The 22,860-nt window shown below is 34.7% G+C and overlaps 1 protein-coding gene across 2 annotated transcripts in view; it reads right to left on the bottom strand.

The window, feature by feature from the left end:
* pvalb6 (parvalbumin 6) overlaps positions 1–22,860 on the bottom strand; it is a 136,373-nt gene that overhangs the window by 39,888 nt on the left and 73,625 nt on the right. The window contains exon 2 of one of the 2 annotated variants that reach the window (XM_061973834.1): positions 22,282–22,378. The exons of the other annotated variant lie outside the window; for it this stretch is intronic. The gene's annotated coding sequence lies outside the window, so the exon portion shown is untranslated. The remainder of the gene's footprint in view (positions 1–22,281; positions 22,379–22,860) is intronic. 2 annotated transcript variants of the gene reach the window in all.

Here is a 22,860-nt window from a genome sequence, read left to right on the forward strand (position 1 = left end):
GGTGTTGCGCACCTGACGTCAAGTGTGTTGAGTCTGTTCTGAAGTCTACAGTAAAGAGACGTACTTCATCATCTCGCCTGGTTATTGCCTCCAACTCAATATATTACATAAAGGTAAGACCATAATAAAGTTTTTTTTATTAAATGTGCTTTTTTGTGTGCTACAGTTTGTATGTGTAAAGTTAAAGTTAAGTTAAAGTAGCAATGATTGTCACACACACACTAGGTGTAATGAAATGTGTCCTCTGCATTTGACCCATCCCCTTGATCACCCCCTGGGAGGTGAGGGGAGCAGTGGGCAGCAGCGGCGCCGCGCCCGGGAATAATTGTTGGTGATTTAACCCCCAATTCCAAGCCTTGATGCTGAGTGCCAAGCAGGGAAAAATGCTGGCATGAGCTTTTCACTATATATATATATATATATATATATATATATATATATATATATATAAATAAATAAATAAATGATTTTCATGTTTATGCCTTGGCTAATTAAATATATAGCTGTCCATAACATCAAACCTTATAAGTCAGTCTTGTTATGTCCATCCTTGTCCGCCCTTCCTGCCTCTAATGCGGCCTTTTTCCTCCTTCCGTGAGTTCGATTTCTCCACCTCATTTTCTCACTCCGCCCACCCAAGAGACCTTCTGTCTGTCCTCTAATCCCCCTCTGAGATGATTACCCCCCCCAACCCTCAACCGCCACCACGCTCGTTTTAACGGCCTTTATCGGCCTCACTTCTTTACACTTTTAATTGTCACTTTCTCTTTTCATTTAACGATTGCTTGAATGTGTTTGGCATCTCCAGTGACATATTAAAGTCGCCCTGTGTGTTTTCCTCTCGGCTTCCATCCGTTAGCGATACCGCTTATCACACCTACTTGCAATTTATTGCCACTAATTAACCTCATTTGCATTCTTTGGGATGTGGCTAACAGCATTCCGACATTTGTTTTTTTTTCTGTCACTCACAACCTCCGCGAATCTCACAATTTAAAATATTCATTTTTAAATCTGTGGATTTTTGCGCATGCAGTTTTAATGTTACTGTTGTACATTAAAGTACACAACCTGTTGAAAAAAAAACCCACATTGTAGTATCACCAAAATACGGAGTCCCTAAAGGGACATGGGGGAATTATTATTTTTTATAATTATTTTTTATTTTTTATTTTTTTTAGACATGTTTCTCATGCGCACGAGATACATGTCTAAAAAAATTAAAAAATTAAAAAATAATAATAAAAATAAAAAATTCCCCCATGTCCCTTTACCATTTAACAGTTTTGATTCAAAACTTTAAAGTTAACAAAAAAGATTTGATAATTTTATTTAACATGTTGGTTTAACAGAAAGATTTAGCATTTAACAAAACGTGTTTACATTTTTGATTTAACATTTAAATTTTACATAAATATTTAACATTTAGATTCAACAAAAAATGTTTTACATTTAAATTTAACAAAAAAATATTTGAAATGTTTGATTTAACATGAATTTTAGCCAATGAGGGACAGGTTGAGGAGAGCCAGCGCTCAGACAACAAAAATATTGATTATCTGCAGTCATTTGTGGGACTAAGTGTGTGTCTATATATATATATATATATATATATATATATATATATATATATATATATATATATATATATGTATGTATGTATGTATGTATGTATGTATGTATGTATGTATATATATATATATATATATATATATATATATATATATATATATATATATATATATATATATATATATATATAGCTAGAATTCACTGAAAGTCAAGTATTTCTTATATAAATATATATATACATATATATATATAAGAAATACTTGACTTTCAGTGAATTCTAGCTATATATATATATATATATATATATATATATATATATATATATATATATATATATATATATATATATATATATATATATATAGATAAAAGAAATACTTGAATTTCAGTGTTCATTTATTTACACATACACACACACATAACACTCATCTACTCATTGTTGAGTTAAGGGTTGAATTGTCCATCCTTGTTCTATTCTCTGTCACTATTTTTCTAACAATGCTGAACACCCTTTCGTAGGTACCCAGAAAGGTTTCGCGTACCACCAAAAAAACTGAATCTCTGAAGACAGTATAACAATCTGTGTTAAAGATGTACATATACTGTTTGTATAATAAGCATGTTATTGTTTACAAATGAGGGTTAAGAGTTCAGTACTAAAAAAAAAAAAAAAAAAGAATGTGGCTTAAGTACAGTTTTTTAATTGAGCTGCTGCATTTTTTGGTTGGGTTGTTTATTTATTTTCAGTAACTTCTACATTTCTAAAAGGGGAGGAATGTAATAGAGTGATCTATGTTTGTCTGTTGCCATCTCCTGGTGAATGTTGGCTATAGCGTACTGGGGTTACTTTTTGGTTGGCCAACGATTTACGTGGTGTTGCGCACCTGACGTCAAGTGTGTGAGTCTCTTCTGAAGTCTACAGTAAAGAGACGTACTTCATCACCTCGCCTGGTTATTGCCTCCAACTCAATATATTACAACAACATTGCTGTTTACGGCAGACAAACTGCTTTACGGTAGAATAAAACGTGACTGCTGTTGTTGTGTGTTGTTACCGCGCTGGGAGGACGTTAATGAAACTGCCTAACAATAAACCCACATAAGAAACCAAGAACTCGCCCTCGATCATTCTACAGTTATAGCGTGTTTGGGCAGGCATGCTGTTTATATTGTGGGAAAGCGGACGTGAATACAGGCTGTTGACACGTCACTCAGGTCCGCATGGAGCTGGAGGGGGCGTGTCTTCCAGCTCCGCCTGAATTTCGGGACATTTTTGGGAGAAAATTTGTCCCGGGAGGTTTTCGGGAGAGGCGCTGAATTTCGGGAGGCTCCCGGAAAATCCGGGAGTGTTGGCAAGTATGAGTACAGGCCAAAAATTTGGACACACTTTCTCCTCATTCAATGGGTTTTCTTTGTTTTCATAACTATTTACATTGTAGATTGTCACTGAAGGCATCAAAACTATGAATGAACACATGTGGAGTTATGTACTTAACAAAAAAGGTCAAATAACTGAAAACATGTTTTATATTCTAGTTTCTTCAAAATAGCCACCCTTTGCTCTGATTACTGTTTTTCACACTCTTGGCATTCTCTCCATGAGCTTCAAGCACACCTGTGAAGTGAAAACCATTTCAGGTGACTACCTCTTGAAGCTCATCCGGAGAATGCCAAGAGTGTGCAAAGCAGTAATCAGAGCCAAGGGTGGCTATTTTGAAGAAACTAGAATATAAAACATGTTTTCAGTTATTTCACCTTTTTTTTGTTAAGTACATAACTCCACATGTGTTCATTCATAGTTTTGATGCCTTCAGTGACAATCTACAATGTAAATAGTTATGAAAATAAAGAAAACACGTTGAATGAGAAGGTGTGTCCAAACTTTTGGCCTGTACTGTATATATATATATATATATATATATAAATAGAGTCAAGGTTTCTGTAGTTTATCCGTTATATAGTGCTCAATATGGAGCGGAATATACGTTAGGTCAGGAAAAATACAGAGGCTATATCATCCCTACAAGCCTGTTTCGCAGGTTTCCCTGCTCGTCAGGGGAAAAGGGAAACCTGCGAAACAGGCTTGTAGGGATGATATAGCCTCTGTATTTTTTCTTAACCTATTATATATACTCTGTATATATACTATATTAAATACTATATATAGTATACTGTGCATATTAGAGATGCGCGGATAGACAATTATTTCATCCGCAACCGCATCAGAAAGTCGTCAACCATCCGCAATCCACCCGATCTAACATTTGATCAGAACCGCATCCGCCCGCATCCGCCCGTTGTTATATATCTAATATAGACGATGCAAGGCATTAGTGAGGTTATAAAGCTTTTGCCTGTTAAAGAAAGGAGACTGATCCAATGCAGCACAGACATTCGCGTGCCACGCTGTCACGACCCAGACGCACACCAGTGCGCAATCATATGGGAGCCGCGCTGAGCGCACCTCCAAGCGCGTCTCGCTACAGGCGACGGCCGGGTATATGGGCCCGACGCTCCAGCGCCATCCATTTTCAGGGCTAGTTGATTCGGCAGGTGGGTTGTTACACACTCCTTAGCGGGTTCCAACTTCCATGGCCACCGTCCTAGCTGCTGTCTATATCAACCAGGGTGAGCCCCACCCCTTTCGTGAGCGCACTGCGCGCGGAGTGACCCCTGTTACGCGCCCCCGGCAACAGGGGTGGCGGGCAGGTAAGCTGCGCGGGCGGAGTGCGCGGAGTGACCCCTGTTACGAGCCCCCGGCCACGGGGGTGGCGGGCAGGTAAGCTGCTTACCTGCTGCGCGTGACGCCGGCCGCGGCGAAGGCGGACGAGGCGGGGTGTCGGTGCGGTGGGCGCGGTGGTGACCCTAGACGTGCGTCGGGCCCTTCTCGCGGATCGCCTCAGCTACGGCTCCCGGTGGGGCCCTCTCGGGGGAAGGGGCCTCGGTCCCGGACCCCGGCGAGGCGTCACTTCTCCGCTCCATAAAAGTGTCCATCTCTTTTTTTTTTTTCTCTTCTGTTGTGGCATATGCTGCAGGTGCCTGCTCGTTTTTCGTATGTGGGTAACAACATTTAACTATGTATATATATTTCCGAATTGGTTTAACTGCCACCCGCCTGAATCTATTTAAAATCTAATTTTTTTTTAACCACCCGACCCGACCCGACCCGTGGATAAAATCTAATTTTTTTAAATCTCATCCGCCCGATCCGCGGATAATCCGCGGACTCCGCGGTTGTGCCCGCAAACCGCGCATCTCTAGTGCATATATATGTATATGTATATGTATACATATGGATAATAATAGTTTTTAAATTGGCATTTAGCTCTGTTGTCTCCTCCATATTGTGCATCTGACAGATTCATCCAAACGTGTCGCCTTTCCCGTCTTGTCACAGCAGCAAAAAGGCCACCAGGGGCCCCGAGATGTGCCTCTTTTGCCGCGCTGTGACAAGGCGACAGAAGGATGAAGCAGTGACAGGCAATCCTGAGATGATGATGATGATGAAAGACGGAAAATTAGAAGACGAGTGACAGAGAAGAGATTAAAAGCGGCGAGAGTTGACGTGAAAAGGAGAGGGATGACGGTCCGGGGCACGGAGGTCCGAGCTCTGTCCCACCGTGGAATGTTAGATGAGCCGTGGGAGAGTGAGGATGATAAATCTACATAAGCAATGAGGTTTGGTGTTGCTCAAAGCTGGTGAGACTACGGCTGGACAAGACAGAGGAAAGACAAGAGGAAGCCTTTCATGGCCTCTCTCTATTTCCACATCAATGGCAACATCCCATATTAATCAACACAATCACTTTGTAGCCAAACAACATCCTAATTTCAGTCCCACTGCTCCGCATTCTTTGATTATGTCTTTGTCGCCATCATTGGAAAGGTTATGCATTGTGTGATTACTGACGGGACGCCTGTGCAGGTTGTTGTAAATGCTGTTCATTCAGGGCTGATTGGCATACTAATGTGCAGATTCGCCGCGTGTGCCCACTGGGCCCGCTTAGCGGTCGAGCAATTTATCACCGTCGCTATTTTTAGCGGCGCAAACAAGCGCGAATGCACACCAGGCATGTCCGCTGATTTCCTGACAATTGACTTGTTCATTTGCAAACTGTGGAAATTAATGATCTAAGGTCGGTCCAAAGACTTGACGGGTGGATGTTAAATGGACTGAGTGACTGATTGATGGCGATAGCAGCTGCGTGATAATGCTATTAATCAATAACTATTATAAAAGTTCAATCCAACATATCATAATACAGCCATCCCTTGTTTATTGGTTCCCGAAGTGAATTTAGTTTAGTCTTTATTTGAAGGGACAATGCACAGAAACATTAAGCTCAAAGACAGATATGTTCTGTACCAGATTATAGCTAAAAAGCTCATTTCCATCTGCAGTACCTGGCTAACTTAATTAAAGGGATACAAAAATCATGCAATAAAATCATACTATCCATCCATCCATCCATCTTCTTCCGCTTATCTAAGGTCGGGTAATTGGGGCAGCAGCCTAAGCAGGGAAGCCCAGACTTTCCTCTCCCCAGCCACATCGTCCAGCTCTTCCCGGGGGATCCCGAGGCATTCCCAGGCCAGCCGAGAGACATAGTCTTCCCAATGTGTTCTGGGTCTTCCCCGTGGCCTCCTACCGTGAGGTGTTCGGGTGGCATCCTGACCAGATGCCCGAACCACCTCATCTGGCTCCTCTCGATGTGGAGGAGCAGTGACTTTACTTTGTGCTCCCCCCGGATGGCAGAGTTTCTCTAAGGGAGAGCCCCGCCACCCGGCGGAGGAGACTCATTTCGGCCGCTTGTACCGGTGATCTTGTCCTTTTGGTCATAACCCAAAGCTCATGATCATAGGTGAGGATGGGAACGTAGATCGACCAGTAAATTGAGAGCTTTGCCTTCCGGCTCAGCTCCTTCTTCACCACAACGGATCGATACATCGTCCACCTGTCGATCTCACGATCCACTCTTCCCTCACTCGTGAACAAGACTCCTAGGTACTTGAACTCCTCCACTTGGGGCAAGGTCTCCTCTCCAAAATCATTTTTAACCTTGAAAAAAAAATATTACCTTGAAAATTTTTTTTTACCTTGGAAATCATTTTTTACCTTGAAAATTAAAAAAAAAATTTAACTTTTTGAAATATTTTGTAAATTTTTGTAAATTTTTGTAAATTTTTGTAAATTTTTGTAAATTTTTTAAATTTTTTAAATTTTTTAAATTTTTTAAATTTTTTAAATTTTTAAATTTTTAAATTTTTAAATTTTTTTTTTTTTTTTTTTTTTTTTTAAATTTCTAAAAAAAAAATTTAATTTTTTTAAAAATTTCAATTTTTTTTTTTTTTTTTCAATTTTTTTTTAATTTTTTAATTTTTTTAAAAACATTTCAATTTTTTTTTTTTTTTTTTTTAATTATTATAATTTTATTTTTATTTTTTTTTAAATATTTTTAATTTTTTTTTAATATTTTTAACTTTTTTTAACTTTTTTTAACTTTCTTTTAACTTTCTTTTAACTTTTTTTAAAACTTTTTTTTAACTTTTTTTGTAACTTTTTTTAAACTTTTTTTAAACTTTTTTTTAACTTTTTAAAATTTTTTTTACCCTAACCCGAACCCGAACCCTAACCCTAACCCTAACCCTAACCCTAACCCTAAAAAAAATGTTAATTGTTCAAATTGCTTAAAAAAATCAAAACATTTTAAAATTGTTTAAAATTGTTTTAAAAAAATTAAAAAAATAAAAAAAAGTTAAAAAAAATTAAAAAAATTAAAAAAAGTTAAAAAAAATTAAAAACATTTAAAAAAGTTAAAAAAGTTAAAAAATAAAATAAAAAATAACTCCACCCTTTTCCGGGCGAGAACCATGGACTTGGAGGTGCTGATTCTCATCCCAGTCGCTTCACACTCAGCTGCGAACCGATCCAGTGAGAGCTGAAGATCCTGGCCAGATGAAGCCATCAGGACCACATCATCTGCAAAAAGCAGAGACCTAATCCTGCAGCCACCAAACAGGATCCTCTCAATGCCTTGACTGCGCCTAGAAATTCTGTCCATAAAAGTTATGAACAGAATGGGTGACAAAGGGCAGCCTTGGCGGAGTCCAACCCTCACTGGAAACGTGTCCGACTTACTGCCGGCAATGCGGACCAAGCTCTGGCACTGAGCATACAGGGAGCGGACTGCCACAATCAGACAGTCCGATACCCCATACTCGCTGAGCACTCCCTACAGGACTTCCCGAGGGACACGGTCGAATGCCTTCTCCAAGTCCACAAAGCACATGTAGACTGGTTGGGCAAACTCCCATGCATGATTGTGCAAAATATTGCTACATCTGTGTACGCTACACTGCCCCCTGGTGGAGGCTCGCGTGTGTCTAGTTGTCACATCAGCTGTAAACTGGACAAAGTGCTTAAGTGGCGCTGGTGCAGTGTTATTTAGGATTCGATGGACCATTCGCATTGATGCTAATCTTTGAATGTTAGCTAAATTTAACAATCTATATTTTTGGAGAACTAAACAGTGATGCTGTGGTTTTCGGTCAATGATTTTGAGCGATTGTTTCCGCAAACTGTTCTTCTAAATATGTTTATTTGTATATAGTCACCTTTGCACTTGTTGGAAGATGAATGTCCCATAACAAGAAGATAGATAAAAAGAAGAAGCTTATCGACAACAGACGTGCCCACATTTTCAGGACTTATGCAGATCCCAAATACACATCAGCAGGTACCAGAAGGTAAGAAAAGTTGCTTTTGCATAATATTGCGAAACAAAACGCCCGATAAAATGTCTGTTAATAGGTGCCATTGTGGAGGAAAGTTCTGTGGTCAGATGGAACAAAAATGGAGCTGTTTGGCCACAATACCCAGCAATATGTTAGGAGGAGGAAAGGTGAGGCTTTTAATCCCAGGAACACCAATCCTACCGTCAAGCATGGTGGTGATAGTGTTGTGCTCTGGGCCTGTTTTGCTGCCAATGGAACTGGTGCTAGAATGAAGGTTTTAGAATGGCCTTCCCAAAGTCCTGACTTAAACATGTGGACAATGCTGAAGAAACAAGTCTATGTCAGAAAACCAACAAATTTAGCTGAACTGCACCAAGTTTGTTAATTATATATATATATATATATATATATATATATATATATATATATATATATATATATATATATATATATATATATATATATATATATACATATATATATATATATATATATATATATATATATATATATATATATACATATATATACATATATATTTATATATACATATATATATATTTATATATACATATATATATATATTTATATATACATATATATTTATATATACATATATATATATATATATATATATTTATATATATATATGTATGTACATATATATTTATATATATATATATATATATATTTATATATACATATATATTTATATATATATATATATGTATGTATGTACATATATATTTATATATATATATATATATATATATATGTATATATATATATATGTATGTATGTATGTATGTATGTATATGTGTATATATATGTATGTATATATATATATATATATGTATGTATATATATATATATATATATATATATATATATATATATGTATATATATGTATGTATATGTGTATATATATATGTATGTATATATATATGCATGTATATATATATGTATGTATATATATACATGTATGTATGTATGTATGTATGTATGTATGTATGTATGTATATATATATATACAGTATATATATATATATATATATATATATATACATATATATATATATATATATATATATATATATATGTGTATGTATGTATGTATGTATGTATGTATATATATATATATATTTATATATATATATATATATATATATATATATATATATATATATATATATATATATATATATATATACATACAATATACAACACTTATCATTACACCATGTACTAAATACAATGGCTTCGAGGTTGGTAAGCACAACCAAAATTATTCCGTACATTAGGCGCACAGGGTAATAAGGCGCACTGTCGATTTTTGAGAAAACAAAAAGATTTTAAGTGCGCCTTATAGTCGGAAAAATACGATAAGCATAACATTTGATACATACAAACATTGATTGCGACGATACCAAGTACAAGAGCCAAACTCTAGGCCCCCCACGCCTAAGACTCTTAAAGGGTCCCCGGATCCCACTACTAAACCCAAACGTTGCTTCCCCGTACACACACCTGGTATGTTTACATGCATTAGAAAAAATATTATTGCATTAATTTGGCAGCCTTAGATAATTTGGTTCTGTTTTGAAAAAGACAAAAAAAAAAAAGACAAATTCAATATAAAGTGGCTAGAATATGCATTTAAATAATCATATAATACGTCATGTTTATTATTCGTAGTATATCTCTTTAAAAAACTCTGTTTCTAACTTCAATCGAGGGTCTTTGAACGCACCATAGTTATGCGCAATGCGATGCAAAACTGAAACTTGAGCAAAACTTTCTCCTCTGTCGCCACAGATATATATATATTTATTATATTTGCACCTTTCTTCCATCACCTCATTGTACTCTTCCCTGCGGCGTTAAAAAATGAGAGCGGTGCCGCAGACGCAGACGTGACCTGAAACGAGTACTTACTGCCTTGCCTCGGAGCCAGCCAGAATATGTCTCCTCGTGCTCATCTAAATGAGAAGGCATTCATTTCGATTCAACGGGTGAAAGCGCTAACGTGATAGGCGGCATGAGCTAGTGCCTGTCGTATTTACGCCGGATAGTTATAGCATGCTGCGTGTTCAAATATTTCAGCGTGTTGCTCGCACTTTATGGTTTGGAATCGCTAAAGGAATCGTTTGGAAAAAATGGTGAACCATTCTAAGGAATTGATGTACTGAAAATCGGTTCTAAAAAAAGAACAATTTCCATCACTTCTTGGGTTGTACGGTATTCCGGTAGTAATGAAGTACTGTGGTAGTAATAAATTAAAAGCATACTTGCCAACCTTGAGACCTCCGATTTCGGGATGTGGGGATGTATATATACATATATATATATGTATATATATATGTATGTATATGTATATATATATATATATATATATATATATATATATATATATATATATTTTATTTTTTATTTTTTATTATATATATATATATATGTATATAGACAGACAACATTCACACTCACATTCACATCTGTGTTGGCCCTGTGATGAGGTGGCGACTTGTCCAGGGTGTACTCCGCCTTCCGCCCGAATGCAGCTGAGATACGCTCTAGCACCCCCCACAACCCCGTAAGGGACAAGCGGTAGAAAATGGATGGATGGATGGATATATATATATATATATATATATATATATATATATATATATATATATATATATATATATATATATATATATATGTATATTTATATATATTTCATATATATATATTTATATATGTATATTTCATATATATATATATATATATGTATACATTTATATGTATATATATACACATATATATATATATATATATATATATATATATATATATATATATATATATATATATATATATATATGTATATATATATATATATATATATATATATATATATATATATATATATATATATATATATATATATATATATATATATATATATATATATACGTCGTGGTCAAAAGTGTGGGAAGGCCATTCTAAAACCTTCATTCTAGCCTGATTTAGCCGATCTTTTACCACTTTTGATGCGTGTTTGGGGGTCATTGTCCTGTTGGAACACCCAATTGGGCCCAAGACCCAACCTCCGGGCTGATGATTTTAGCTTGTCCTGAAGAATTTGGAGGTAATCCTCCTTTTTTCATTGTCCCATTTACTCTCTGTAAAGCAGCAGTTCCATTGGCAGCAAAACAGGCCCAGAGCATAATACTACCACCACCATGCTTGACGGTAGGTATGGTGTCCCTATATATATATATATATATATATATATATATATATATATATATATATATATATATATATATATATATATATATTAATGCATATATTAATATATATATTATTAATGCAGGACCTCCGACCACAAGGGGCACATCACAAACACATTAGAGGCGTAACAAGGTAAAACAAAGAACACCTTGTGCACTCGACCACGCAGGTGTGGACCTTTATGCACATTTTATTCTTCACTGATTGCTATATTAACACACATTAATCAGCTCACTGTGTACGCGTTACGTCTTCATGTCATGTCTTATTTCACTCAAGGCCAAGGGAAGGATTCTTGTCTGTGTGCAAGGCAGAAAGGAAGGGCCGATATCATCAATCAAATAGATGAATTAAACTTAAATGGGGCTTGTGTGTGCGCGTGTGTGTGTGTGCGTGTGTGTGTGTGTGTGTGTGTGTGTGTGTGTGTGTGTGTGTGTGTGTGTGTGTGTGTGTGTGTGTGTGTGTGTGTGTGTGCAAGTGCTCTGCTTTGGCAGTTTAATAGACCGATAAAAGTGAGGAGCCCTGCAGTGAATAATATTATCATGACTATTTAATCACTTCCAGGAGGTATTTGAAAGTGTTTAGAGTGCAGTCAGATCATCTTTTTGCAGCAAGTTTGGCGTCCTGGCCAGTAGGGGCGGACTTACCTTTTATGTAAACACAGGGGCCCCAAAAATGTCTCATAATAAAGAAAACAATTAATGACGTTTTTCTCAGGTAAAGTGCAAGCTCAGCAGAAAGATATATATATATATATATATATATATATATATATATATATATATATATATATATATATATATATATATATATATATATATATATATATATATATATACAGGTAAAAGCCAGTAAATTAGAATATTTTGAAAAACTTGATTTATTTCAGTAATTGCATTCAAAAGGTGTAACTTGTACATTATATTTATTCATTGCACACAGACTGATGCATTCAAATGTTTATTTCATTTAATTTTGATGATTTGAAGTGGCAACAAATGAAAATCCAAAATTCCGTGTGTCACAAAATTAGAATATTACTTAAGGCTAATACAAAAAAGGGATTTTTAGAAATGTTGGCCAACTGAAAAGTATGAAAATGAAAAATATGAGCATGTACAATACTCAATACTTGGTTGGAGCTCCTTTTGCCTCAATTACTGCGTTAATGCGGCGTGGCATGGAGTCGATGAGTTTCTGGCACTGCTCAGGTGTTATGAGAGCTCAGGTTGCTCTGATAGTGGCCTTCAACTCTTCTGCGTTTTTGGGTCTGGCATTCTGCATCTTCCTTTTCACAATACCCCACAGATTTTCTATGGGGCTAAGGTCAGGGGAGTTGGCGGGCCAATTTAGAACAGAAATACCATGGTCCGTAAACCAGGCACGGGTAGATTTTGCGCTGTGTGCAGGCGCCAAGTCCTGTTGGAACTTGAAATCTCCATCTCCATAGAGCAGGTCAGCAGCAGGAAGCATGAAGTGCTCTAAAACTTGCTGGTAGACGGCTGCGTTGACCCTGGATCTCAGGAAACAGAGTGGACCGACACCAGCAGATGACATGGCACCCCAAACCATCACCCAACCATGCAAATTTTGCATTTCCTTTGGAAATCGAGGTCCCAGAGTCTGGAGGAAGACAGGAGAGGCACAGGATCCACGTTGCCTGAAGTCTAGTGTAAAGTTTCCACCATCAGTGATGGTTTGGGGTGCCATGTCATCTGCTGGTGTCGGTCCACTCTGTTTCCTGAGATCCAGGGTCATGTTTTTGGAAATATTTGACATCGTGTCATCCGGACCAAAGGGGAAGCGAACCATCCAGACTGTTATCGACGCAAAGTTGAAAAGCCAGTATCTGTGATGGTTTGTGGATGCATTAGTACCCAAAGCATGGGTAACTTACACATCTGTGAAGGCACCATTAATGCCGAAAGGTACATACATGTTTTGGAACAACATATGCTGCCATCTAAGCGCCGTCTTTTTCATGGACGCCCCTGCTTATTTCAGCAAGACAATGCCAAGCCACATGCAGCACGTGTTTGTAAAAAAAGAGTGCGGGTACTTTCCTGTCCCGCCTGCAGTCCAGACCTGTCTCCCATCGAAAATGTGTGGTGCATTATGAAGCGTAAAATACGACAGCGGAGACCCCGGACTGTTGAACGACTAAAGCTCTACATAAAACAAGAATGGGAAATAATTCCACTTTCAAAGCTTCAACAATTAGTTTCCTCAGTTCCCGATCAATATTGAGTGTTGTTAAAAGAAAAGGTGATGTAACACAGTGGTGAACATGCCCTTTCCCAACTACTTTGGCACGTGTTGCAGCCATGAAATTCTAAGTTAATTATTATTTGCAAAAAATATAAAAATTAAAGAGTTTGAACATCAAATATTTTGTCTTTGTAGTGCATTTAATTGAATATGGGTTGAAAAGGATGTACAAATCATTGTATTCCGTTTATATTTACATCTAACACAATTTCCCAACTCATATGGAAACGGGGTTATAAGGCGCACTGTCGATTTTTAAGAAAATGAAAAGGATTTTAAGTGCGCCTTATAGTCCGAAAAATGCGGTCCTTAAAATGACAGCCATGCAGTGAATCACATTCCCCTGCAGTAAGCACTGTTTGCCTCATAAAGCCCTGCAGAAAAAGTTGAGATTGCCACCTTGAAAACTGTTGATGTTCAGTGGCTATAAAGTAAATGTAACACCTTTGGACCAGGACATAAAGAGGCAGAGGATGAAGTGATGGCTGAGGGGTACCGAGCATCTTTTTTTTTGTGTGTGATTGCGCCTGAATTGATGTGAACATTCTCGCTGTGTTTTATATGAACGGTGCAGCTTTTAAACCTCGCAGATTGATAACACGATTGTGCAACTAAGTGACCACGGGCGAAGCAAAACAAGCCAGATTGTTTTCCAGGAATGAGAGAAAACTGAAAAAAAGAGGGATGGGAATAGTGATGAGGTCTCCTGGATGTGTGTGTGTGTGTGTTCTTGTATTTCTACCCTTCTTGAACAAGTGAGGGTATAAATCATGGTCCCAATACGGAAAACTTATTGCATCTAATAGAGAATGTCTCATTTGCACCCACTGGTGGTGAAATCTATCAAAATGAGGGTGGTCCCAAAAAAATTGCCTGTGTCGGTTTTCAAAGTGCTCGCTTTCTGGTCAACATATGAAATAACAAGTGTGTGTAAGATATTGAAATTCGCCCCCCGTTGGGCAAAATTAATATTAAAATAAAATAAAGATGTATACAGAGACATACTGTAATACATTGAAGAATAAAAACCAAATTACAAACAAAAAATTAAAAACATGTTTTTTTAACTAAAAGCAGTCTTTTTCTCACAATGTGTCAACTTTTTTTTGTTTTATAAAATTGGGAACAATTTCTCATATTCTTTCAGTTTCTGTAATATTGCAACATTTTCTGGTAAAATGGTATTTTTTGTGTAAAATTATTACTTTTTAAAGCAAAATGGTGACATTTGTCATATAAAATTCTGACTGTATTCACAATAATGCCAATTTTTTTGTTGTTCCTGTAAAATATTGACTTTTTTAAAATACAATTATGACTTTTGTCATAATTTTTCCAAGTAAAATTCCGATTATTACTATAATATTGCCAACGTTTTAAAGTTTTCTTATAAAAATTGTGACTTTTGTCGAGTAAAATTACGACTCTTCTCACAAAATTGCTAAAAAGTCAAGCTTTTCTTGTAAAATTGCGACTTTTATTGAGTAAAATTCCAACTTTTGTCATAATATTGCACAAATGTTCAGTTTTTCTTGTCAAATTTTGACTAGTGTTGAGTAAAATTACGACTTTTATTATAAAACTGCCAAAATTCTAAGTTTTACTTGTGAAATTGTGACCTTTTTCTTGTGAAATTCCAACTCATTTTTCATAACAAGATTTTTTTATGTATGCATAGTATGTAAATATTATTAATGTTGTAAATACACATCTTTATATATCTAGAAAGGGTGGTCCTAAAGAGGTAGCCATTATTCAGAGGTCTCAAGAAGGCAACAAATACAAGAATGTGTGTGTGTGTGTGTGTGTGTGTGTGTGTGTGTGTGTGTGTGTGTGTGTGTGTGTGCGTGTGTGTGTGTGTGTGTGTGTGTGTGTGTGTGTGTGTGTGTGTGTGTGTGTGTGTTTGTATTCCTATCATTCTTGAGACATCAATAAGGAAAAGTACATTCCATATGAGGACCGGTGAACAAGTGAGGACCCCCTGGTGGTGAAATCTATCAAAATTAGGGTGGTCCCAAAAATTTTCGGGTTTCAAAGTGCTCCCCCTCTGGTCAACATATGAAATAACAAGTGCGTGTATGTTATTGAAATTCGAGCCTGTTGGCCAAAATGAATAATAAAAAAAAAATGTATGTATATAGAGACATACTGTAATAACAAAGTAAATAATGAATATACTTTTTTTTTTTTACTAAAATAAGTCTTTTTCTCACAATTTGTCGACTTTTTTTCTTATAAAATGGGGAACAATTTCTCATATTCTTTCAGTTTATGTAATATTGCAATTTTTTTCGTAAAACTATTAAGTTTGTATGTAAAATTATTACTTTGTAATGCAAAACGGTGACATTTGTCGTATAAAATTCTGACTTTTTCACAACATTGCCAATTGTTTTGTTGTTCTTGTAAAACATTTTTAGTAAAATTATGACTTTTGTCACAATTTCGACGAGTAAAATTACGATTATTACTATAATATTGCCAACATTTTAAAGTTTTCTTATAAAATTGTGACTTTGTCGAGTAAAATTACGACACTTCTCATAAAATTGCTAAAATGTCAAGCTTTTCTTGTAAAATTGCGACTGTTATTGAGTAAAATTCCAACTTTTATCATAATATTGCACAAATGTTCAGTTTTTTCTTGTAACATTGACTTGTTTGAGTAAAATTACGACTTTTATTATAATAATGCGAAAATTCTAAGTTTTACTTGTTAAATTCTGACTTTTTTCTTGTGAAATTCCAACTCATTTTTCACAACAAGATTTTTTATATATGCATAGTATATATTATTAAAGTTGTAAATACAAAGCTTTATATATCTAGAAAGGGTGGTCCTAAAGAGGTAGGCATTTTTCGAAGCTGTCAAGAAGGTAACAAATACAAGAATGTGTGTGTGTGTGTGTGTGTGTGTGTGTGTGTGTGTGTGTGTGTGTGTGTGTGTGTGTGTGTGTGTGTGTGTGTGTGTGTGTGTGTGTGTGTGTGTGTTTGTATTCCTATCATTCTTGAGACATCAACAAGGAAAAGTACATTCCATATGAGGACCGGTGAACAAGTGAGGAGCCCCTGGTGGTGAAATCTATCAAAATTAGGGTGGTCCCAAAAACTGTCGGTTTTCAAAGTGCTCCCCCTCTGGTCAACATATGAAATAACAAGTGCGTGTATGTTATTGAAATTCGACCCTGTTGGCCAAAATTAATAATTAAAATAAAATAAATATGTATATAGAGACATACTGTAATAACGAAGTAAATAATGAATATACTTTTTTTTTTTTTTACTAAAATCAGTCTTTTTCTCACAATGTGTCGACTTTTTTCTTATAAAATGGGGAACAATTTCTCATATTCTTTCAGTTTCTGTAATATTGCAATTTTTTTCATAAAACTATTAAGTTTGTATGTAAAATTATTACTTTTTAATGCAAAACGGTGACATTTGTCATATAAAATTCTGACTTTTATCACAACATTGCCAATTGTTTTGTTGTTCTTGTGAAACATTTTTTGTAAAATTATGACTTTTGTCACAATTTCGACGAGTAAAATTCCGATTATTACTATAATATTGCCAACATTTTAAAGTTTTCTTATAAAATTGTGACTTTGTCGAGTAAAATGACGACTCTTTTCATAAAATTGCCCAGAATTTTAAGCTTTTCTTGTAAAATTGCGACTGTTATTGAGTAAAATTCCAACTTTTATCAAAATATTGCACAAATGTTCAGTTTTTTCTTGTAAAATTGACTTGCTTTGATTAAAATTACGACTTTTATTATAATAATGCGAAAATTCCAAGTTTTACTTGTTAAATTGTGACCTTTTTCTTGTGAAATTCCAACTCATTTTTCACAACAAGATTTGTTATATATGCATAGTATATATTATTAATGTTGTAAATACAAAGCTTTATATATCTAGAAAGGGTGGTCCTAAAAAGGTAGGCATTTTTTGGAGCTCTCAAGAAGGCAATAAATACAAGAATTAAGACTCTTTTCATAAAATTGCCCAGAATTTTAAGCTTTTCTTGTAAAATTGCAACTGTTATTGAGTAAAATTCCAACTTTTATCATAATATTGCACAAATGTTCAGTTTTTTCTTGTAACATTGACTTGTTTGAGTAAAATTACGACTTTTATTATAATAATGCGAAAATTCTAAGTTTTACTTGTTAAATTGTGACCTTTTTCTTGTGAAATTTCCAACTCATTTTTTACAACAAGATTTTTTATATATGCATAGTATATATTATTAATGTTGTAAATACAAAGCTTTATAAATCTAGAAAGGGTGGTCCTAAAAAGGTAGGCATTTTTCGGAGCTCTCAAGAAGGTAACAAATACAAGAATGTGTGTTTGCGTGTGTGTGTGTGTGTGTGTGTGTGTGTGTGTGTGTTTGTATTCCTATCTTTCTTGAGACATCAACAAGGAAAAGTACATTCCATATGAGGACCGGTGAACAAGTTAGGACCCCCTGGTGGTGAAATCTATCAAAATTAGGGTGGTCCCAAAAACTGTCGGTTTTCAAAGTGCTCCCCCTCTGGTCAACATATGAAATAACAAGTGCGTGTATGTTATTGAAATTCGACCTTGTTGGCCAAAATTAATAATTAAAATAAAAAAATATGTACGTATATAGAGACATATTGTAATATCGAAGTCAATAATGAATATACTTTTTTAATTTAAAAAAAAAAAAAAAAAAAAATGGGGAACAATTTCTCATATTCTTTCAGTTTCTGTAAAATTGCAATTTTTTTCGTAAAACTATTACGTTTTTATGTAAAATTATTACTTTTTAATGCAAAACGGTGACATTTGTCATAAAAAATTCTGACTTTTATCACAACATTGCCAATTGTTATGTTGTTCCTGTAAAACATTTTTAGTAAAATTATGACTTTTGTCACAATTTCGACGAGTAAAATTCCGATTATTACTATAATATTGCCAACATTTTAAAGTTTTCTTATAAAATTGTGACTTTGTCGAGTAAAATTGCGACTCGTTTCATAAAATTGCCCGGAATTTTAAGCTTTTCTTGTAAAATTCCGACTGTTATTGAGCAAAATCCCAACTTTTGTCATAATATTGCACAAATGTTCAGTTTTTTCTTGTAAAATTGACTTGCTTTGATTAAAATTACGACTTTTATTATAATAATGCAAAAATTCTAAGTTTTACTTGTTAAATTGTGACCTTTTTCTTGTGAAATTCCAACTCATTTTTCACAACAAGATTTTTTATATATGCATAGTATATATTATTAATGTTGTAAATACAAAGCTTTATATATCTAGAAAGGGTGGTCCTAAAGAGGTAGGCATTTTTCAAAGCTCTCAAGAAGGTAACAAATACAAGAATGTGTGTGTGTGTGTGTGTGTGTGTGTGTGTGTGTGTGTGTGTGTGTGTGTGTGTGTGTGTGTGTGTTTGTATTCCTATCATTCTTGAGACATCAACAAGGAAAAGTACATTCCATATGAGGACCGGTGAACAAGTTAGGACACCCTGGTGGTGAAATCTATCAAAATTGGGGTGGTCCCAAAAACTGTCGGTTTTGAAAGTGCTCCAACTCTGGTCAACATATGAAATAACAAGTGCGTGTATGTTATTGAAATTCGACCCTGTTGGCCAAAATTAATAATTAAAAAAAAAATGCATATAGAGACATACTGTAATAACAAAGTAAATTAGGAATATACTTTTTTTTTTTCTTTTTTTTTTTACTAAAATAAGTCTTTTTCTCACAATGTGTCGACTTTTTTCTTATAAAATTGATAACAATTTCTCATATTCTTTCAGTTTCTGTAATATTGCAATTTTTTTCCGTAAAACTATTAAGTTTGTATGTAAAATTATTACTTTTTAATGCAAAACGATGACATTTGTCATATAAAATTCTGACTTTTATCACAACATTGCCAATTGTTATGTTGTTCCTGTAAAACATTTTTAGTAAAATTATGACTTTTGTCACAATTTCGACGAGTAAAATTACGATCATTACTATAATATTGCCAACATTTTAAAGTTTTCTTATAAAATTGTGACTTTGTCGAGTAAAATGACGACTCTTTTCATAAAATTGCCCAGAATTTTAAGCTTTTCTTGTAAAATTGCGACTGTTATTGAGTACTATTCCAACTATTATCAAAATATTGCACAAATGTTCAGTTTTTTCTTGTAAAATTGACTTGCTTTGATTAAAATTACGACTTTTATTATAATAATGCGAAAATTCAAAGTTTTACTTGTTAAATTGTGACCTTTTTCTTCTGAAATTCTAACTCATTTTTCACAACAAGATTTTTTATATATGCATAGTATATATTATTAATGTTGTAAATACAAAGCTTTATATATCTAGAAAGGGTGGTCCTAAAAAGGTAGGCATTTTTCGAAACTCTCAAGAAGGTAACAAATACAAGAATGTGTGTGTGTGTGTGTGTGTGTGTGTGTGTGTGTGTGTGTGTGTGTGTGTGTGTGTGTGTGTGTGTGTGTGTGTGTTTGTATTCCTATCATTCTTGAGACATCAACAAGGAAAAGTACATTCCATATGAGGATCGGTGAACAAGTTAAGACCCCCTGGTGGTGAAATCTATCAAAATTAGGGTGGTCCCAAAAACTGTCGGTTTCCAAAGTGCTCCCCCTCTGGTCAACATATGAAATAACAAGTGCGTGTATGTTATTGAAATTCGACCCAGTTGGCCAAAATTAATAATTAAAATAAAATAAATATGTATATAGAGACATACTGTAAAAACAAAGTAAATAATGAATATACTTTTTTTTTTTTACTAAAATCAGTCTTTTTCTCACAATGTGTCGACTTATTTCTTATAAAATGGGGAACAATTTCTCATATTCTTTCAGTTTCTGTAATGCAATTTTTTTCGTAAAACTATTAAGTTTGTATGTAAAATTATTACTTTTTAATGCAAAACGGTGACATTTGTCATATACAATTCTGACTTTTATCACAACATTGCCAATTGTTTTGTTGTTCTTGTAAAACACTTTTTGTAAAATTATGACTTTTGTCACAATTTCGACGAGTAAAATTCCGATCATTACTATAATATTGCCAAAATTTTAAAGTTTTCTTATAAAATTGTGACTTTGTCGAGTAAAATGACGACTCTTTTCATAAAATTGCCCAGAATTTTAAGCTTTTCTTGTAAAATTGCGACTGTTATTGAGTAAAATTCCAACTTTTATCATAATATTGCACAAATTTTCAGTTTTTTCTTGTAAAATTTACTTGCTTTGAGTAAAATTACGACTTTTATTATAATAATGCGAAAATTCTAAGTTTTACTTGTTAAATTGTGACCTTTTTCTTGTGAAATTCCAACTCATTTGTCACAACAAGATTTGTTATATATGTATAGTATGTATATATTATTAATGTTGCAAATACAAAGCTTTATATATCTAGAAAGGGTGGTCCTAAAGAGGTAGGCATTTTTCGGAGCTCTCAAGACGGTGTGTGTGTGTGTGTGTGTGTGTGTGTGTGTGTGTGTGTGTGTGTGTGTGTGTGTGTGTGTGTGTGTGTGTGTGTGTGTTGTATTCCTATCTTTCTTGAGACATCAACAAGGAAAAGTACATTCCATATGAGGACCGGTGAACAAGTTAAGACCCCCTGGTGGTGAAATCTATCAAAATTAAGGTGGTCCCAAAAACTCTCGGTTTTCAAAGTGCTCCCCTTCTGGTCAACATATGAAATAACAAGTGCGTGTATGTTATTGAAATTCGAGCCTGTTGGCCAAAATTAATAATTAAAAAAAAAAATGTATATTGAGACATACTGTAATAACAAAGTAAATAATGAATATACTTTTTTTTTTTTTACTAAAATCAGTCTTTTTCTCACAATGTGTCGACTTTTTTCTTATAAAATTGGGAACAATTTCTCATATTCTTTCAGTTTCTGTAATATTGCAATATTTTCTCGTAAAATTATTAAGTTTTTATGTAAAATTATTACTTTTTAATGCAAAATGGTCCCATTTCATAAAATTGCCCAGAATTTTAAGCTTTTCTTGTAAAATTGCGACTGTTATTGAGTAATATTCCAACTTTTATCATAATATTGCACAAAAGTTCATTTTATTCTTGTAAAATTGACTTGCTTTGAGTAAAATTACGACTTTTATTATAATAATGCGAAAATTCTAAGTTTTACTTGTTAAATTGTGACCTTTTTCTTGTGAAATTCCAACTCATTTGTCACAACAAGATTTTTTGTATATGCATAGTATGTATATATTATTAATGTTGTAAATACAAAGCTTTATATATCTAGAAAGGGTGGTCCTAAAGAGGTAGGCATTTTTCGGAGCTCTCAAGAAGGTATGAACGTGTGTGTGTGTGTGAGTGTGTGTGCGTGTGTGTGTGTGTGTGTGGTCATCATTCAACGCACCGCACCTGGAGTGTAAGAGCCTATCTGCCACTGCCAAATGATCCCGTTAGAGGGGAGGAGGGAAGCCGCAATGGAAGCAGGGAGATAAGAGGGGAGAGAAAGCTGTGCGGAGATAATAAAAAGAGAGAATCAAGGATTTAGAGGCGAGGGAATAGGGGACACAAAATGTGCCGAAGAGAAGGGAATGATGAGACCACAAACGTGTTTTGCCAAGAGTAAATGAGTGTGTGGGGTTAATGGACGGCGAGTCGGAGGACCAGACAAGAGGAGAAAGATGAGGCCCTTCATTTTTTGGAAGCCTCAATGGGATGATGGAGACCAGCAAGAAACGCCAAAGTGAAAAAAAACAAAAAAAACAATTAGAGAATAGAGACAGTGATGGATGATGGAGACTAAATGTAATTAGAATGACAACAAAACACATGAAAACCCTGTGAGAATCTCTCATAATCCCAAACGCAGCTCGATTGTGTACTTTTTTTAAACCATGTGTGAATGTTCGGCCTAAATTAAGTATTTGCAAGCGTGAAAATGGCTAAATGAAATAAAGAAATATCAATACTACAGCAGTATTTGCCACTAGA

Source organism: Nerophis lumbriciformis, linkage group LG22 (genome assembly GCF_033978685.3).
Source record: "Nerophis lumbriciformis linkage group LG22, RoL_Nlum_v2.1, whole genome shotgun sequence".
Lineage (NCBI taxonomy): Eukaryota > Metazoa > Chordata > Actinopteri > Syngnathiformes > Syngnathidae > Nerophis > Nerophis lumbriciformis.